Source organism: Bacillus rossius (assembly GCF_032445375.1).
Source record: "Bacillus rossius redtenbacheri isolate Brsri chromosome 4 unlocalized genomic scaffold, Brsri_v3 Brsri_v3_scf4_1, whole genome shotgun sequence".
NCBI classification, from domain to species: Eukaryota; Metazoa; Arthropoda; class Insecta; order Phasmatodea; family Bacillidae; genus Bacillus; species Bacillus rossius.
In genome coordinates, this window is record NW_026962010.1 from 28,224,780 (window position 1) to 28,246,035 (window position 21,256).

The 21,256-nt window shown below is 38.4% G+C and overlaps 1 protein-coding gene across 1 annotated transcript in view; it reads left to right on the forward strand.

Annotated features, from left to right (window-relative positions):
* The window catches only part of LOC134541645 (ras association domain-containing protein 8), a 124,313-nt gene that overhangs the window by 86,602 nt on the left and 16,455 nt on the right, over positions 1 to 21,256 (forward strand).

Here is a 21,256-nt window from a genome sequence, read left to right on the forward strand (position 1 = left end):
GGGAATCACAGTTTTTTTCTCACTCCCACTTACAGGCCTCTCATGCCTCTCTTTTTAACCATCACAGCAGACAGTCCCGTGTTCTAGAATCATTCCACACGTTAATGAACATTACAAACAGCAATTATAATACAAATTACTTTACAAAATTAAACTAATTGAGAAAAACCTGAAAAAGTAGGCCAAAACCGGCAAAAATCTAGTACAGCTACTTCTTTGTGAATAATTACATAAAAAAATACTAGTGATTTAAAATGTCTGTTAGAATACAGGGTGTCTACTAGGTCACGAAAGTCACGAAAAAGTCACGAATGTTGTAAAAGGTCACGAAAGTCCCGAAAAAGTCACCATTTTTAAGTATATTTTAGTAAAAGTCACGAAAAAATTAATTACAAGGCTAATGTGTATTTCTTGTGCACTGATCTTGTATATACCATATTTTTTGTGCTTTTGGCAGATTGCATTTTCAGGAAAATCGTCGCTTAAGATGTTCCCACACAATACATTATCCCATGTTTAACTAGGCCAATCCCGCCATTTTCGCCATAAGAAGTTTGCTTTAAAATCCCGTTCAAAATGTTGCTTACAGCTTCTATTCTCCTACATGCAACTTCATAATTTCCACATAGAATGCAGAGAAAATTTTAATAATAGCGATTTGCTCTTCTTCATTTAAAAAAAAAAAAGTCTATTAGAATGCTGTGAAAACGTAATTTATACATTTCTGGTACCTTACACGCTTGAAAAAATGGTATTCGTTCCGTGGCGGCCACGGCGTTGTCAGTTTCATTCTTACTCTACAGAGCGCACAACGATTGCACATAATCGATTGTAGCTGTCAAGGCGTCAATGCGAGCGAACCCGCGCCCATATCGATAAGTTGTTAGCCAAATGGCGAGCATTCATAATTGAACTTAAAGCGTTGAGTTCGTTTGTTTACTGCTTGCTTGTGTGTACGAAACGTAAATTTATGTTTGGCTAGGATAAAAGAAAGCCAAAAATTTGTGCACAAACTTGTGATGTATTTTCGTGTTTCGGTTTTGTTAACGACTATGTTTACAAATTACAAAACACAAAATCCCTAAATTGCCACCCTATTTTATTTTCCAACTGAAATCATTGTCGAATAGGTTAAAGTGCTACGGAATGGAATTGTAATATTTTATATGATATAATGTGCTGAAAATGTTTGCCAACAAATGTTAACGTGTTTTAGCGCTTAAAGTGCGACGAAAAATTGGCATGCGGGAAAGCAGATCTAATTAATTTTATTCAATTAAGTTTCAAACTAACCTTCATTTGTAGGCTTAACTTATGTCTTTTTTTTTCAGCACTTAGGCCTATACATTTTGATAAAGAAAAGCAAACATTCAGTTTTTCATTTTATTTTTTATGTAAGGTATAGGCTACACTTAATTTCATAACATTAAAAAATTATACCATTTTGACAAGTTTCGTGGTCACACTTCAATAGAAATTGTCATGAAAAGTCAAGAAAAAGTCACTAATTTTTATTTTTGTAACTCAGTAGACACCCTGGAATACAAGGTACATTCTTAAAGCATACAGCAAGTGAAATATCAACCCTTAAATACATAAAAACGGTAAAATGTCATTAGAAAGACTTTTTAAGAAATATTTACATGCATAAAAAATAGTTAAAAAGAAAAATATTGAGCTAGGAGGGCAGGGATCTTGCAACATTACATTACCCCCCCCCCCCCCCCAACTTTTCAATTAAATTAACACTATATTTCATTGAAAAGTTACAAAAGTGAAAAACCATCCTGTACAAAATAAATACAAAAACATCCTGAGAAATAAATGCATCCATTTATTAAAACCCTTGTTTATATATAAATTCAAAAAACTGTTACTTAAATATTGCAATGACATCAATTCTTTGTTAAAAAGCAAAAATTTGAAAACATATCTCTTACTTCAAAGTGTCAACAACTCTCCACAAATGGTTATCTCCCTCTCATTAGTGCAAAATACAAATAACTTTGAAACTGGTTTCTCTGCAAGCTTCAAGCAGACACCCCCTGGTCAACGAAGAATCTTCAACAACAACAACAAAAAAACTCCGAACAACTTACTTTTACAATCGTGGAAACCTCGACACCAGCTGCAATAACCTCCATAACTACCTCAACGACGACGACAAATATAAAAACTTCAACCTCGATGACGACAAATAACCTCAAAACAAATTATCTCCTTTAAAACTCTTTAAAAACCATTGTTACCATAATTTTCTGCTGCTCATGACAAACTCCTTAAATCCCATGGAACAACCACTTTGACCCACAAATCAACCAATATCGTCACTCCTCATATCTGCACTAACAAAACTTTGACAACACTATAACTTCAAAACTGTTGAAACGCCCCTCGTGCCCAATTTTTATATTATTTTAAATTAATCAAAAAGTCCTTGGAAACTGCTGGGCAAAATATTAAGAAAATATTACCTTAATCACCAGAGGGGGCACGAGACGGTGAACAAGACAAAATTTACACTCCCTGCACACTCGTAACTTGGGAGTTCGTGAATCGTTACAATGAAGAAGGTATTTGATAAATAAATACACAAAATCGGTAGCTTGGTCTATAGGTTTTCCTAGTTTATTATTAAGGAATTTTATATTCACATTATTTATACCTGACAACAAAAATCTTAGTAATTAACAAAATTAAAAGGGGCGCCCCGGCATTATTTAAAACAATACATATTACAACCAAACAATGAAATGAATACATTAACAAAATTTCAAATATAGCTCCCAACGATTACATATATATATATATAAGTTTCCTCGATTTTCCAGATTCTTGAGGATGACGTCCTTAAAACACTGCTCGCTGGTATCTTTGTTTTAGTTCCTTCTATTTAAGTGAAAAAAAAAATATATATCTCATATCACCCGGGTCTTTCCAGGATGACCTCGGACTGCGGGCCAAACTCTTCTAACAAGGGGGTGGGGGATCAGCTGGAGGTCCCGAAGATCATGCGGGGGCAATTTCTCCCTCCGTAACTTCGACCCTGTCTGAAACACAGCCCAAATTCAAAACGAATTAGACCTGCGTCCAGACAGTCATACACAGTTGGCACAAAAGCCAACGGGAATTTGGGGAAAAAAAAAAAAGATTACTCACCAAACAGGGTGTGGAAACAGGGCTCGCGAGATGTCTCGCGCCGACATCAGGATGACGCGCACCGAGAATCCGCGGATGCGCGAAGGAAACCAGAATTTTTTGGAATTAAATATAAATAAAAAAAATTTAACTACGCATGACTTTTCTAAAAACTACCTCTGCCTGGCTACTGTACAAATGGGATCACATCCCTTAAGTAACTGACTACATCTTTTGTGCAACCGAAAATCGCCGTTCCCGCGAAAAGCCTCTTAGCGCAGAGGACGCCGAGAACACGTGGTCAGTAGCCGAGCCCAGAGAACCAAGTCCGATGATGGCGGACAAGACTTCTAATTAAAACGGGCGCTCAAGCCCTAGGAAGGAGGGGGAAGGTTCGGTTCTAAGCCGAAAATTTCCGAAGGAGTCCGAGGCGGGCGTGACAAGAACACGACATGCGCACTCTCTACCGGACCGAAACATATGCAACGAACAATCGACTTCTACAGGCCGCGAGAAGAAAGCATAGTGCCTTATGGCACCGCGACGCTGCTTTCTAGCGGCGTAAGGGGGAACTACTTGAGGTGGTGAGCTGACTTGCCACCAGGTGTCATGAGGGTAAGCTCTGCACGCTGGCGACCAGGCCCGCGGTTACTTTTTCCTCCGCTAGATGTCGGGGATGTGTCTGTCGGACCAGGGAGAAGGTTTTTTGCATCAGGTCATCGTCCCGTCCGGTCACTGCTCCTAGCTTGATTTCTCAGAACTAAAGTGAGGTGGAGAGAGAGGAAGGGGGGGCAGAAATAGCCACTAAGGTGGGAACGCAGCTCCACTGGAGACTGCTTCGTGACGAGACATGCTATTCTCAGCAGGCCTCTACAAGGTAGCAGCTTGCAGCCCAGGAGCTGCTCAATGCAGTTTTGGTCATGCAGGGAATTAAAATTTACAAACTCGAGACGTGACTGCAGGCGAGAGAAATTTCAACCGGGCTGACCATGTCCACATTAGACAGCAAAATATCAGATTGGCCCCCTGGGAAGGGGCTTCGGTCCACTGGCACAAAGTTTAAATTCGTGGCGTACACCGGCCTAACAAAAAGTAAATCACCCCCATTAACAACCAGATGAATTAAAAAAAATAAGAAATCCCAAAAATTTTAAAATTATAGAAAAACAATTAAAAAAAGGTGACGAAATGCCTAATTTCCTGCACACTGTTGACACAAAATTTTCCTAAATTCCATGCAAAAAAACAACTTCTAAAATTCTAAGTATCTTCACAATACCTCTATCATAAATTCAACCCCTGGATAACACTTATTTCAAATTTATAACTAGAGTGCTCAACCTTGATAACCCATGAACTATTAACTTCTGAACAGATGCATCAACTTCCTAAGACAATGAAACTCACATAGTAAACTTTCCACTTCAAATACAACTCCAAAAAACATTAAATTAGTTATGTGAAACTTCAAAACTTTTTTATAACACACTACCTTATAACGGTTCGTTACATACAAAAATTAAAAGAGTTCAATGCCGATTGTAATTTTGTGTTTTTTATTTTTTCAAACTAGAATGCACAGACGAATCCCATCACTTTCACAGTTACTCACTCGTTCAACACGTACATCTGCCTGTCGAAAAATGCTCGCAGCTTGCGCGATGTGAATTAACGAAGAATAACGTCCTTCAGTAATATTTTACTGTAAGTACAAAAAGTCAGTGCGGCCTCAAACATGGCCGCACCCAGCGAAATGCACTTCGCCCTGAGCCAACTGCTGACGAAGGTGATCACAATTTCTAATATGTTACTGTCCGAATGAAAATAAATAAATCTTAGGTTGGCTTAATACTCGGCATGGCTCTGACCACCAACGTTAAATTATCTCTTCACAAATTCTACATAATTTGGCGAGAAGCCACCGACCTACTGGTGCAGCAATCGGCAGACGACTGACTGAAGTCCTGCCACCGTCTCCTCCACGCAGGGAGGAGAAGTCACATGACCTCACCGACCAATCACACGCACGCTTCATTCACACTTATACGTAGATACAAGCCAATAGGAAAACAGAATACACATTGAAAACAGTTTTCTTACCATAGAGCTAGGGACTTTACATTTTTCTTCTCTCTCCCACACCGTGAGACAGCAGTTATCACACATTTCCCACGACCAGTGTGGAATCCCAGCTTTTATCTCGGTTAGCGGGGAATCACAGTTTCTTTCTCACTCCCACTTACAGGCCTCTCATGCCTCTCTTTTTAACCTTCACATCAGACACAGTCCCGTGTTCTAGAATCATTCCACACGTTAATGAACATTACAAACAGCAATTATAATACTAATTATTTTACAAAATTAAACTTATTGAGAAAAACCTGAAAAAGTAGGCCTAAACAGGCAAAATTCTAGTACAGCGACTTCTTTGTGAATAATTACATAAAAAATAGTAATGAATGAAAACGTCTCTTAAAATACAAGGTACATTAAAACACATAGCACGTGCAAATAACATATATTAATATTCATAATCTCTGATCATACTGTTTCATAACCTACACACCACTCAAAAAACATTGACTTATTGCTACTTACATATACAGAAAAGAAGTTTAAAAGAAAATATTTAGTTAGGAGGGAAGGGATCTTGCAACATTACATTTACCCCCCCCCCCCCCCCCAAATTTTTCAATTAAATTAACACTACATTTAATTGAAAAGTTACAAAGTGCAAAACTAACCTGTACAAAATAAATACAAAAAAATCCTTAGAAATAAATGCACACAGTTGTTACTACCCTTGTTTATATAGAAATTCAAAAAACTGTTACTTAAAAATTGCAATAACATCAATTCCTTCATTAAAAAGCCAAAAATTTGAAAACATCTCTCTTACTACAAAGTGTCAACAACTCTTTGCAAATGGCCATCTCCCTCTCATTAGCGCATAATACAAATAACTTTGAAACTGGTTTCTCTACAAGCTTCAAGCAGACACCCTCTGGTCAACGAAGAATCTTCAACAACAAAAACTCTGAACAACTTACTTTTACAACCGTGGAAACCTCAACACCAGCTGCAATAAACTCCAGGAATTACGTCTCCATGACTACCTCAACAACGATGACAAATACAAAAAAAACTTCAGGAATTACGTCCCTATGACCACCTTAACGACGATGACAAATACAATAACTTCAACCTCGACGACTACAAACAACCTCAAAACAAATTATCTCCTTTAAAACCCATTAAAAACCGCTGTTACTATGATTCTCTGCTGCTCATGACAAACTCCTCAGATCCCATGAAACAACCACTTTAACCCACAAATCAACCAAAATCTCCACTCTTCATATCTGCACTAACAAAACCTTGACAACACTATCACTCCAAAACTGTTGACACAAAATTTTCCTAAATTCCATCCAAAAAAACAACTTCTAAAATTTTAAGACTCTCACAATACCACTATCATTAACTTCAACCTCTGGATAACACTTATTTCAAAATTAGAACTACGTAGACTGCTCAACCTTGATAACCCATGAACTATTAACTTCTGATTTCTGAACAGATGCATCAACTTCCTAAGACACTGAAACTCACATAGTAAACTTTCCACCACAAATACAACTCCAAAAAACATTAAATTAGTTATGTGAAACTTCAAAACTTTTTTATAACACACTACCTTATCAGTTATTACTCATCATATTCAAATTTTCTTATTAAAATGTTACACCTCATAGCATTTACACCAAATACACACAAATTTAATTCTGTTATCAACACTGCATTTTCATTTGTTGACATCATTCACTTACATTTTTTAGTATCATTAACCATAGTATAAAAAATACACAAAAACATCATTATTCTCACACACAAAAATTACACACAGTTCCTTTTCCTCCAACTTCCTTCTCAAACATTCTTAGCTCCTGAGCTAGCCGAAAGGTAAGGGGCGCCCAACTACAACCCTTTTAGCTGCTAGTCAGCTCGGCTAACCTATTACCAAATCACACAAAAAATACCCAAAGTTTTACCAACTTCCTCTTCTCATTCCTTCCTAACTCCTGAGCTAGCCGAAAGGTAAGGGGCGCCCAACTACAACCCTTTTAGCTGCTAGTCAGCTCGGCTAATCTACTTCACATAAAAAATACATAAACTCTTCCAACTGCCTTCTCCATCTTTCCTAGCTCCCGAGCTAGCCGAAAGGTAAGGGGCGCCCAACTACAACCCTTTTAGCTGCTAGTCAGCTCGGCTAACCTATTACACATAAAAAATACCCAATTATACACAAATATTCCCAGCACTTATCATTTCACATCAAACTTTAAACTTTACATACCTCAAATAAATTTCTACAAACAAGTTGACCATTCTACAGTCATGGCATGACAAACACTTCATTAAGATACAGTCGTATGCTTCTATTCTTCAAAAACAAATTACATGAACAAATGCCCTTCCTTAGGTTTCAAACCATATCTCCCTTTTCAGCAGCAGCCACATAAAATTAACCTTGATGAGGGGTGGGAGTGACCAAGGAGAAGGGACACACCCTTGCAAAAAAAAACATCGGACTCCCTGCCGGAAACATATTTAAAATTAACCTCCTGGCCCCCAGCTGCCTCACAAACCACATTACTCAAAAAAACATCTGCTGCTTATTTAGGGAAAAACAAAACATCCACCTAAACTCTGGCCATTATGAACACACAACTGGTTCTGCAGCTTCAAAACTCGACGACTGTTATTCATTAACGTTTAGTATTACATTTCATACCTTTAATATAGGATGTTGTCACCCTGTCATTCAATCCAAAACAAACATTTATCATTACAAACGTGTGGCACTTTAATTTAAAAACTTTAACCATTTCAAAATTATATCATTTTCTCAAAAACCTAACTCATAATAAATTTTTTCAGTTAACATCTCATGACACAGCATTAAACAAACAAAACATTAACCAAGTGCAATGAAATTCTCACAATGTAAAGCATTTTAGTAACTGTCTACTCAAAAGAATTTATACCATTATTATTATTATTATTGTTGTTTCAAAACACCAGAAAACTATTCACATTAACAAATAAGTATTTATCTTTAGCATTTACGTGTATAGCCTTCCTTCTCTTTAAAATCCTTATTATTCATCTTGAAAATTTGCTGTCATCTTATTTGTGCATTCCTATATTATACTATTAACAATTCAAAAAATACAAAAACTCTACAAAATACAAAAAAATTATCAAAAAGTACATGATTCATTAATTAAAAAAAATTCTGAAAAACATTTTAAAAAATTGGCAAAAGTTGCAAAAAATTTAAAAGACATCAAAAACACCAAAACTAGATTTGACTCCACCCCTCCATCTAGGCAGTGGACCAAACAAGTCTACACACACAGTTTCAAGATGTTGCATTACCCATTTACATTTACCATGTCTTTCTTTTGCCTGTGCACATACCAAAAAACTGCTTACTATCTTGGCTTCAGTTCTGTACACATTTTTCCACACAAAAAACCTCTGAACATGTTTCACAGTTTTTCTCACATGGATCAGTGAGCAAATTTTAGTTTGTAACCTATTCAGCATACACAACCCACATTTTGGCACATAACTGTTATGAAAATTTTTACCTTTTATCATTTCTCCACAATCTGCAAAACTCACTTCACTGATTATATCCTCAGCAAACGCATCTTTAAGTTTGTCTGAAAACGTTTTCATTTCAATCTCTACTTCTTTCATTTGTTTACACAAAATCCTGATCCCCTGTGGATTACCTTTGAATTTACTAATGTTTTCAACACCATTGTTCAAACATTCCCAGTTTACCCCATACAGGAATTTTTCACATTTATTCCCAATGTTTAAAAATTCATGTATATCACACCCAATACCTTCAACATGTTCTTTTGACACTGTTATTTCATTTTCACAAATTTCTACATTAGTTAGTTCCCTTTCCACTTGTGATTCACAGCTCTCAAGCCTTTGTTTACAAATGTGAATTTCTTTGTTTACATCAGTTTGTACATCAAGTTTAGCCTCTGTATGAACTAACCCCTGCCGTAACTGTTTACAAATTTCGTCCTTCATCTGTGAAATTTTCTGTTTTATTTCCTGCTTGTATTGTTAAAATTTATTAGTAAGATCCTGTTGTCCCTGTTCAATTTTATTAATAAGATCCTGTTTTATTCCTGTTGACAATCGAAACCCTGTTAAATTTTTTGTGTCATTCCTTGCATCATTTCCATTAATTTCTGTAACATATCTGACCGACCCCCCCCCCCCCCCCCCCTCCCCCATAACCTCAACTGGGCTACTAATTGTTATAATGAAATATACAAATTACAAAAAATTTAACACAAATCTTAGTTGAATGCTCAACACAAAAGAAAATCAATACACACAATTAATTTAGTTCTATTTTTCGACTTGCTGTTTTCGGCGATTCATCCCGCGAATTCCCGCGAAGTAACGATCTCAATGTCTGGCAATGAGGTCCTGAAGTCCCGCGTTGAGACAGGCCTGAAGTCCCATGGTGCCTTGGGTCACTCTGTCCCGCGAAGTACCGATTTCCGCCGTTTCTCTGGAAAACTTCACTCGCTGAAACAGCCCGTCGTCTCTTGCCGCATTCGCCGCTCAGCTGCGCCGACAGTTCTGCATACACTTCGCCGTTTTCTTCTAAACTGTTCAATATTAGTCGTAGACTTTTGTTATTTCAGGTTATCGTAGTCACGAACTGTTTTAAGAATGTTTATATTTTCTTCTTCGCTGCCGAAATGTCCGTCTTAATCTCAGGGTCGTGTCCAAATTCAAGCCGCGCGGCTGGGCGCCAAATATAACGGTTCGTTACATACAGAAATAAAATGATGTTGCGCCAATTTTAGTGTTTGTTTAATTTTTTTAAGATAGAATGCACAGACGAATCCAATCACTTTCACAGGTTTACTCACTCGTTCAACACGTACATCTGCCTGTTGAAAAATGCTCGCAGCTTGCGCAATGTGAATTAACGAAGAATAACGTCCTTCAGTAATATTTTACTGTAAGTACAAAAAGTCAGTGCGGCCTCAAACGTGGCCGCACCCAGCGAAAATGCACTTCGCCCCGAGCCAACCGCCGACGAAGGTGATCACAATTTCTAATTTGGTACTGTCCGAATGAAATAAAAAAAACTTAGGTTAACTTAATACTCGGCATGGCTCTGACCACCAACATTAAATTATCTATCCTGCATTTTACTTCATTTTTGGCGAGAAGCCACCGAACGCGACCTACTGGTGCAGCAATCGGCAGACGACTGGTGAACTCTTGCCACTGTCTCCTCCACGCAGAGAGGAGAAGTCACATGACCTCACCGACCAATCACACGCACGCTTCATTCACACTTACAGATAGGAAAACAGAATACACGTTGAAAACAGTTTTCTAACCATAGAGCTAGGGACTTTACATTCTTCTTCTCTCTCCCACACCATGAGACAGCAGTTATTACACATTTCCCACGACCAGTGGGGAATCCCAGCTTTTATCTAGGTTAGCGGGGAATCACAGTTTCTTTCTCACTCCCACTTACAGGCCTCTCATGCCTCTCTTTTTAACCATCACATCAGACTGTCCCGTGTTCTAGAATCATTCCACACGTTAATGAACATTACAAACATCAATTATAATACAAACTACTTTACAAAATTAAACTTATTTAGAAAAAACCTGAAAAAGTAGGCCAAAACCGGCAAAAATCTAGTACAGCTACTTCTTTGTGAATAATTACATAAAAAAATACTAGGGATTTAAAATGTGTGTTAGAATATAAGGTACATTCTTAAAGCATACAGCAAGTGAAATATCAACCCTTAAATACATAAAAACGGTAAAATATCATTAGAAAGACTTTTTAAGAAATATTTACATGCATAAAAAATAGTTAAAAAGAAAAATATTGAGCTAAGAGGGCAGGGATCTTGCAACGTTACACATTGTAGGTTTTTTTCAGCATTCATTAATGATTGCTATGGCAAGCCTTCAGAATTCATTGCAATGTCTGCTCACAGAAAAACAAAATCACAACGCACAATCCACATGCAAGATGTCCGTTGCCCTTTAAGCAGTAGCAGGTTAACCAACCTTGGAACTTGAAGGAACCTATGCACTATGCAGCTTTGCCATGTGGCATTGTCAAGTTTTGAATAAGTTACATACAATAATTTTTCAATACATGTTTTACAAAATAATTGTACACAATTTACGGGTAAATACGGTGTAAGTCCAGCTAGAAATGTAAATCCTAGCAAGACGAGTAAACTAACATGTTCAACATTATGTTCATCCTATAAAAATTTTTACTAGAGTGCTCAACAAACAGTGAAACTGTGATTAGTTCCTCAAATTTCTGTACCAGTTGCATCACGTGTCACGCAGAACAGGTCAACGAATTGCTAGTAGTTTGTTGTGTATTTGTCTGATGTTATGCTTCGAATAAAGGAAATAGTGTACAAATGGAATAACCTCACAAAGTTGATGTGAATGCATGCAGATGATTGATAGATAAATATATTTAACAGTGTGCGGCTTGTTGAGATATTTTACTTGTGTTTGTGAATACACAATAACCTTAGTTATATATCTAATGACTTAATGGGGGTATTTAAGACTTCATACCTCCTGTAATTTAGTTAAACAACATGTACAATATTTTGTATTCTTATATTCTAGTTTTAAGAAAGTGTAAGCTTTTGAAAAAGAAAGATTTACTACCTAAGTATAAAATTCATAGGCCACAGAGGGTGGAGGTATATCTCATTAATTACCATATTTAATTGCATAATGTCCGCCATCGAATAATGTCCACACATTTATTTTTAAAAACTTGAAATGGAATTTTTTAAAATCCACATAAAGTCCGCACCAGACAAAGCAACCTTGGCCACCCCTGAAAGGCACAGTAATGGGATGGAAATTTACCGCGCTGTCAACAATGCTTTGACCTTGAGTTGTTAATTTCTCCGGAGCGGTCGCCGAGAGGGTTTGTAGCGTGGTGAAACCGTCCGGACTCAGAAACTCGCACTCTACTGCACAGCTGCCTGCAAGAGAGGAGGGGCCCGGAGAGAGGAGAGAGTAATCATGCCGACATCTTGGTGAGGAAAGATTAGGTGGTTGGGGGGCGGGGGGAATGCTGGCGATGCTGGGAACTATGCCGTTTATCCTGGACAGAAGGGGGCAACTTTATGCATTGGCTGGGTGTGTACGTGCGCTGGGATGTGGACCACAGGGGTAAGACGATTTTTTTCCCAACAGCCCTTATAAGTTAAAAGTTGCTGTCAGCAGTAAAACCAGTGATCCCACTGAAGGAAAACCTGCTGCCGAAAGTTAAACAATGACCCGCCCGACGGCCTAAAAGGAAGCAGGGAGTGGAGATTTGGAGAGTATTGGAGTACCATTCACTGTTCCACAGTGAATGCTGGAAGTGTTGATTTTTATGGTCTTGTGCCTGGCACACAATTTTTATGGCCTTGTGCCTGGCACACACACACACTGTGTTGTGCCCCTGTTTTAAAAAAGAGGGCATGAGAGGCTCTCTATAGCCAGCCTACAACAAAGACGCGACAGAGCCACAGTGCAGCAGACTTCCCCATTCGTCTGCCGCCTCTCCGCGCTACCTTGTGACAGGAAACACAAATGCCCACGAGCTCTCAACTGCCCACAGACAACTCAGGACCCACGCCACGCATCGCCTCATATTCATGGTCGGGCACCACTTCTTTCTTCAGCTGTTCTGTACCCATCATGACGTGAGGTCAGAGTGATACTGTATGCCTCCTGACTGCGACGTGTTGTGTTAAAATTTTGCTTTCCTTCTGGTGCAATGCAGTGAGCCATGAAAATGGCTCTTCCCCACTCCGACACTAGTTTCCCCCAAGTCTAGAGTCATCTTCAAACTGCTGGTCAGGTCCACGAGTCGGTATTTTATACTTCCGAGCCCCTGCAATCAGCCGTCCGCGTGATGCGCTCAGCAGCAGACAGTCGCTGGATTCAGTCCCTCTGCCTGCGCACTGAGTTTGGCCCCACTGCCGTGTCCCAGAGGTCTGAAACCCCGGCAGAGCAGTCGGGGTTAAGCCTACGGAGCAGCACTGACCTGGGTATGTATTGGGATGGTGACCGTACAGTTGCGTGCACTCTGGCACTCGTAGAGATGGGAGGCTGGTCCACAGCCTTGAAAAGAGAGAGAATGAGGCAATGGAATTGACGTCTGTCTGTAGTTGTGTGTGTCACACACATCAAATGTTTGAACAAGAAGTTTATTTTAGAAGTGTTTATGCTTTAAGTGACGATTAATGTAAAAGTCGTTAAAAATTTAATTGCAAATTGGCAATACCTAAAAGTACAGTGTTAGTAAAGAAACACATTTATTTCAAAAAGCAAATGCATTCCAGCTCATGAATATTGAATAATGAATAGCTTGTGCATGTCTGGGCGCACTGCAAAAGACCATATGACACAGAGACAGCTGCTTGCAGTGGCAGAAGTGAACATGTGCGCTGATGGGTCAGCAGCTTAGGCATGCATCCATATAGTTGAGTACCTATTTTAGTAACTGTAGTTTTTCCAAGTATGTAATTAACCAGCAGTGCTTTATACCATTTGTTGCTTTGAGTGTAGTGATATATAGTGCAGATAAGCTAAGCATTGTCTCATATACTATAATAAATCGTCATAAACAACATCTCAAATCCTAAGTACGGTGTGAAAGGTCTTTAAGTGGCACATTTGAGATTACATCCAAACCAGATGAGACATTTTGCTGGATTATTGAATGTCATTATAATTCTAACAGGAATACAAGTGTTAAATGTGAAATGTTACCTGCTAGAAAACGACAAACACTGTCCTGAAATTAAACTTGACAGAGACAATAAACAAACTAAACACCTCAGCAGTGCAGTAATGGCTTTTGGTGGCCAGAACCCACATGAAACAACCTGAGTGCGAGTGGCTTGATTGCAGCATGTGCTGAACCATAGAACACTCAATTAAAGACTTTAACTTTATATTATTGGTTTGATGTTTATTGCTAATGAGGTTCTGAATGTTCATGCTGCCAGGATCAATGTTCTGTTTAGGTAAGGCTTGTCACTTTCAAATATGTATCTAAACTGTGTGGGTTTTCAAGACTCCGAAAACTCAAAAGTTAAATCAAACTTTGCAATTTTGCAATTCACATTTTTTATAATAATTTATTTTGACTTATTCAAATATTTTACAGCATTGAGTCTCAAAAACACTTAATAATGATGTGCAAACATACTATAATGATAAGCATTTAAGATTTGTAGTGTAGGCCTCAAAGAGATTACTGTTAATCTTTAATTTTTGTTCATCCGGTGTTGTATCATTTCTGAAGTGAAAATTTTTTGCTGAGGGGGTAACAGTTTTCTAGCGTTAAGAAAATTCTGATCACGAGGGGAAATTGCTGGGCACGTGTTGGGGAAACCGGCAGAGTAGATGGCAAAGTACAATATTTTGCACACTTTTGCATACACTTTTGCATGCATTTGCACACACTTTTAGGCACACCTGCATGCACTTTTCCACACACTAGCACCCACAAAATTGCACACATGCTTTTGCACTTGTGTACACTTAGCACTTGTGTACACTTAGCACTTGTGCATTTTTGCACACTTGTGCATTTTTGCACACTTGTGGACACTAGTACCCCCACACTTTTGCATACGTGCAATTTGAGTTTTGTGCTCTTGCCATCTTGTGATCTCGTGCACTTGCACACTTGCCCACTTGCACATTAGAGCATTTGTGCCCTCACACTCTTGCACCTTTGCGTATGTGGGGTTGTTTCTTGGGGGTGGCGCATCTAGCTATCCCCACTCCGGGGCTGTTGGCGCGGTAGGTGATCGCTGGAGCAGCCTTGAGCAGACTCCATGTGTTAGCGTGCGGCTCAGGTTGAACCCCGCCATGCTGCAGGGATAGGTGGGTCGCGGCGGTAGGGACCTGCCTGCGCCTGATGCCACCCCGACTTCAGGGAGTATTTGGGCAGAGAGCAACGATGGGAGCTTATTGTTGTGCACTTTGCCACGGGCCATCTTAGCAAGGAAATATTGTTCTTTCAAGTATATATTATTAATTTAATTACTTTTGTAAATCAGTATTGTTTCATGTATTATTAATTTTATTATTTAAGATCATATCCGCATCCTTACTATTCTCAATTATTATCTTTTGTTCAATAAAATGGTATTAATTATTTATCTGTATCTATACCTAATAAGCAAGAAGTTTCACTTCTGTCGCATGTTGACTCCATGCACAATTTTTTTTTTAAATCGGTGCAATTTGAATTTTTTGTTAATGTTTTAAATGTCACCATTATATTCAATTCCTTTGTCAAATGCATCAAAATTAGTACAATCCTGCAATTGACTTAGCACTACACATTATCACAAGATCTAATAGTAATTATTAATTTGCTATAGTTATTTTTGCTGTAGCCGGCTGTTGTCAGTTTCGTAGATACTTCCACGAGTGCCACAACCAGGACTTGGTTTGGGGGGGGGGGGGGGGGGGGACACGTTCTCCTCACTAAATAGGTGTTTCGTTTCATCTCCTCCAACAATCATGAATTAACCCAGAAAATATATTTGTTTAACTATGTATAGAAAATTGGTTAAAATTAAATGAATACATTGTGTGATATAAATGATGATACTCCTTAGTATTAATTATGCAGTTATGAAAAGCACTAATGTTATAAAAACCTTTATAATAACGATCGGTCAATGTAGATAGTGTTAATCTTTCATATTTATCCTGGCTTACACGTAATATCTTTTAACACAGTCACCTAAATAAAATACACATTTCAAAGTAATTCTTAACCTCTTTGTAAATTTTGATTCAGAAACTGCAGAACACTTATCAAATTTACCATTTTGCATTTTAATTTTCTTTAGTTACATTTAATTTGTAAAGAAAAAAAGGTAGTTATAGCTTAACTGAAAATCATACCTAATTTAAAAAGTCATTTCGGTAAATGATTATGGTTCATTTTTTAAATGGGAGAAAAACAACAATTAATTTAGATTCACAGATAAACCAATTTTATTATGATCGTTTATTGACTTCATACAAACACGTTAGACAGTTTTTAATTGAAAAAATAATTGATTTAAATAGTTGATGTCCTATGAACAAATCAGTACTTAAGAATCAAAAATCTCTCTTAAACAAAGGGAGCTAAATAACTTAGTCGTACCAAACTTATAGCAAGTGGTCAGCGTAAAGATTATTTTAATTTTTTTGCAAGACAATAAATTATGTTATTTTTAAAGTGTTTATTTTTTTACTAGTTATATGATATGTCTTGGAAACTAATTAAAGCAACGGAGGCGCAAATTAAAGAATTTTTGTCGCAAAAATAAGCATAAATCACTGAAGATGCATACAGTTTTGCAAATTTGTGCACAAAGTTTGTTTTTAGAATCTTCTTATGAAATACTTCACTCAATTTTTATTGAGATATAAATGTATTTTAGTAGGTAGATGTTTAATTTATTACTTCACATGTTTTCTAAATAAAACCACACCACAGCCTGCATTTTTTTTCACCAAAACAAATAAATATCATAGAGTGATGCATAATTGTCAAAGAAATGTGCACACTAAGTTATTCATTTTCAGAGGCTTCTTATGAGAAAGTTAAAATTATTCTTTATGAGATAGACTATCTTTACTGTAGACCAGTGGCGAGGCGTGAGGTTTACATGAGGGGAAGCAATAACTCCGTTCACACCAAAACATGATGAGGTGGGAGGGGGGGGGGGTGTCTGGGGGCCCTCCGCCGGGAAGATATGGATTTCAAGGTACAAAATGGTGCTATTTAAGTAGTTTTCTTAACTGAACATTGACTATTCCACAGGTAGAAAAATTGACTTTTTTTTAAATACATTATTTTTGAAAAATAATGATTGACTTAAATTATTCTGATAGTAAAATACCTACTCTACATTACTTATATACTAAGTGGGAGTGTAGTATCATCGTACGCCCACAAATCCCCCACGCACTGCCAGCCAACAGCCCGCGGGAGAGATGCGCGCGCCCCGAGAGACGACCGCCGACTGAAACGCGACATCGCCACCTGCCGTGCCGAACTGTACCGGACATAGCCGAAGCAGTCGGCGGAAAAGTTCCACCGTCTGCTTCGGCCATGTTCGCTCCAGTTCGGCAAGAAAGTGTTACCTTCGTAGCTTCTACCGCGTATTTTTACAGCCAATCCCCTCCCTGAACCTTTGTACCATGCCACCCCCCTTCCGAAAGGAAACTACTGCGGCAGCCTTCCTGCTGAAAGGGATCCTACCAGCGCTTCTAAACCAAGCAACGCTTCTAAAACAGCATGTTTTTGTGTCAACGAGTTCTTTTTTTATAGCGCACAGCGCACAGTATTGGGTCCCAAGAAGATAGTGTAAAAAATACATACACCTAACTGCACGAGCCAAAGTAAAATACTATTCTGAATAAAATATTTATTTAAAAAATACAATGTCTGGAAACTGCCTGGGCAAGCACTGCTTGCCTTGCTTGCCCTGACGAGACGCCACTGCTGTAGACAAGAAAAAGTCTTAGGAATAATATTACAGTACACTCCCTATTTAACGCGGTTGTCGGGGGACATAACTTTTACCCGCGTTGTTGCATAACCGCGATGTTTCGATGTGACCAAGGTCAAAAGGCATAAAACACCGCCTGTGTTCTAATAGGTCGGCAAGCACGCACAGTATAGACAGCCCGCCTTTGTGCGGACTTTGCATCCGCAGTTTCCACTAAACACGGGTGAAAAAATAAAAATAATAAATTTTAAAGATGAATATTAAATGTTGAATTGTTTTTATTTTTCCGCGTGCCGCGCACAGTTTGTCGCACGGCCTACGAGCGCGCCACACGCCGCCATACACACGTGCGGCACACAAGCTGCTGCTGCCAGTCTCGTGGTGTTAGCCACAGTATCTGCTTCGTCAGTGTCCGTAACAAAGTAAGTGCAGTGTGTGCGGTTACACACGATTCTGTGGTCAAAGTCTTCTAAAAAGAAAGGCCGTAGTGATACTTCAAACCGAATATGAATCGCAAAGTACCGAGTTTGATTGACAAAATAAAAATTCTAGATTTACTTACAGATAGCTTGTCTTTTGTAGAAGCAGGCCGCAGATACAGGGAAAAAAACGATTCTAGCATTCGTACAGTAAAAAATAAAGAATCGTCTATCGTGTCAAGTGGTTAAACTTTATTATCCATGCTTACAGTAAATTATAAATGGTCACATGTGGGAAACAAAAATTGCGCCAATTTAATTTTAGCGCAATCAGTGACGCCGTATTAAAAACCGTGTTAAACTTTGTCTTTACTTATTTCACCAAAAGCTGTGTCGAGTTGCTGAGTGTGTGTGGCTCGGATCGGCAAGTGTTATATTCCCCAGCCTCTGTTTAAAGGTCGGGAGACCGCTACACATAAACATTTCCGGGACTTGTTTACTACCTCACGGCAAAAGTGGTACAGTATGGTTCACGTAAATATTGGACCACTGGGAATTCCTGGGCAAAGATTAAAAATACGCTAGCCGATTTACTTTACTATTTAATGTTAAAACATTATACCAAAGTAAAAAGATGAACTTGTATAATACAATGAATTACCCAATAATATTACGTCTGTAGGTTTAAGTTGTAACAAAACATTTATATACAGATGTCCAGTAAAGTACCAATTAAGATTCTGGAGTGGAATTTTAAACACCGGACTACCTGATTTTGCCTTGTACGCAGGAACGCTGCTCAGTCAAGTGACTCATGCTCTGCCTGTGTGCTGCGTGAACACATTCCCTCCCCCACTCCCCCTGGTGTTTCTGCCCGCTCTAATCTCTACCTCTCTCCATGTTCTCGGCTAGCCTCTCCCTACCCAGCGCTTGCCGACAACCAAGCCTATCCAACATCAATCCCCAGCCGAGTCACGCTGGATAATGTCGCTGGACGGTGGGCTTTATCAGGTTCCCTGTCCGATGCTTCATTTGTGAGATAAAGCGACGTTAAGAACTAGTGTTTCAGAAAATATCACTGGGCTGGATTGGACCATAATTTGAAAACCCTACAAGATAGAGGAATAATGTACGGAGATATCTTGTTTAGAATTTTACTGCGGACATTTTCTACGCCTAGGCTTTTTTCTGCCCGATGCTTAGTTTGTTAGTTACAACGCAAAATTATCCTAATCGGCTGTCATCCATTTATTCCATTATTATTATTCATTTCTGACTGGGGGACATGGTTTGACCCGCGATATACCGGATTCCGCGATCAATCGGGGCGCGATATACCGGGAGTTTACTGTATATCTTAAAAGCATGTCATGAAATAAAGAGTGGTTAATGTGCATTGAGTCTGAGAAAATGTGTGGTCTTTTGTATATTGATAGTTTATTTTATTAAACTTGTGAAAAACTCATTTAATAGTTCATTTATTTAAATAAAATAATTATATTTCGATATTTCCTATTTTAGAATTTTCGCAATTATTTATATAAATGATCTTACACTACTTGCTATTTTTGTTACTTAAACCACTAACTTTATTTGTTTCTTTGTTCGCAGCAAATTATTGTAGTCATTACTATTTTAAATATATGACATAATAACAATGACTTTCAAACACTCTTTGCTGTCAGCTGAATCTGTTGAAAGTAACTCTTCATGTATGTGCCCTTCTCGAAAAAACTGTCTAAATATGGTCATGGTCTTTAAAGATGGAGAGAAAAAATTCCTTCCCCACCTCCACCCTTTTCAAGTGCTTGTGGCACCCGTGGATACTTCACTCTTTGGGCTTAAAGGTATGAAAAGAAAAACATCAGAATTTGCTTTGTATTTTCTGTGTGTTTCCCAGCAAAATCTAATTGCAGTTGTTGCTATTCCTGTCCACGGTGCACGTAGGGAAAGAGGACCTCCATGGGAGCACCTAGACATCAAGGTGAATCAGGACTGTCACTGCTATCTGTTGAGCTATAGTTTAGTTTATGTTCAGTGGCAGGGTCTCTGCTGACATCGGGCAGAAGTGTGGACACTAACACAGCATTGCACGATCCATCCGCACACTCCCGTGCGTGATGGGGCTTGAACCCAGGAGCTAGTGTGGCGGTACCTCTCCCAGTACCAGGTGGATGGCATCATGCCGTTGCAGGGTGTCCGTGCAAATCTGTAAAATAATTTCCCTACTTTCCCTAACCAAAATTTCCAATTTCCCTAAGTTTTTGTTTTAATTATTAGCTATTTTGCTGGTCTCTTTCTCTACTTTCTTTATCAAATACAAAAAGTTAGAATTAAATTTAGAATTATTTAACAAAAAATGGACATTCAAACAGAACCTTGCATATGTAATTTTAGTGTGTGCATGACTATGCATTGTTAACACCATCTGAAAAATAAAATACTTTCACAGTCTAATTGTTTGCAGAATGGAACATTTGCCCTTCAATTACTAACATTGGGGAATTTCCATGACTTTTCCAAGATTCACGTAAATTCAATGAATTTCCCTGACCAATTCCAACTTCTCTGATATACCCTTTTTTCTCTAAAAAAGACACCCTGAATTGTTAGGATGTATGTATGTAGGGTGAAAGGTTTCCAACCCAGCATTCTATGGTCCAGGACCAATCTGGCACCAATTGAGATGCTCCCATTCGCGGCTGTTGGCTTGGCCACCAAGTCATATTGTAGTGCAGCTGGCATGAGATTGCTCAGAGATTTTCGTTATTGTAGTTTTTAATTTCTAGTGGGTTGCAGCGTGATAGAGCCTTTTTTTTAATCATTAACAAACATCTCTAGTTTTTATTTCTGTATACAGCTCATTACAACTTGTTTTAAGTACTATTTTATATTAATGTTTTGTTGGTCTTATCATTTATAATTTATTGATAATCAATAATCCGGCTTGGCCGTGGCCTCTAACGTGCCAAATAAAATACATGTGACTGGTAAGATGGGTGGCACCCAGCCGCACTTACCTAGGAGGGGAGGTTTAGAGCCTAAGGG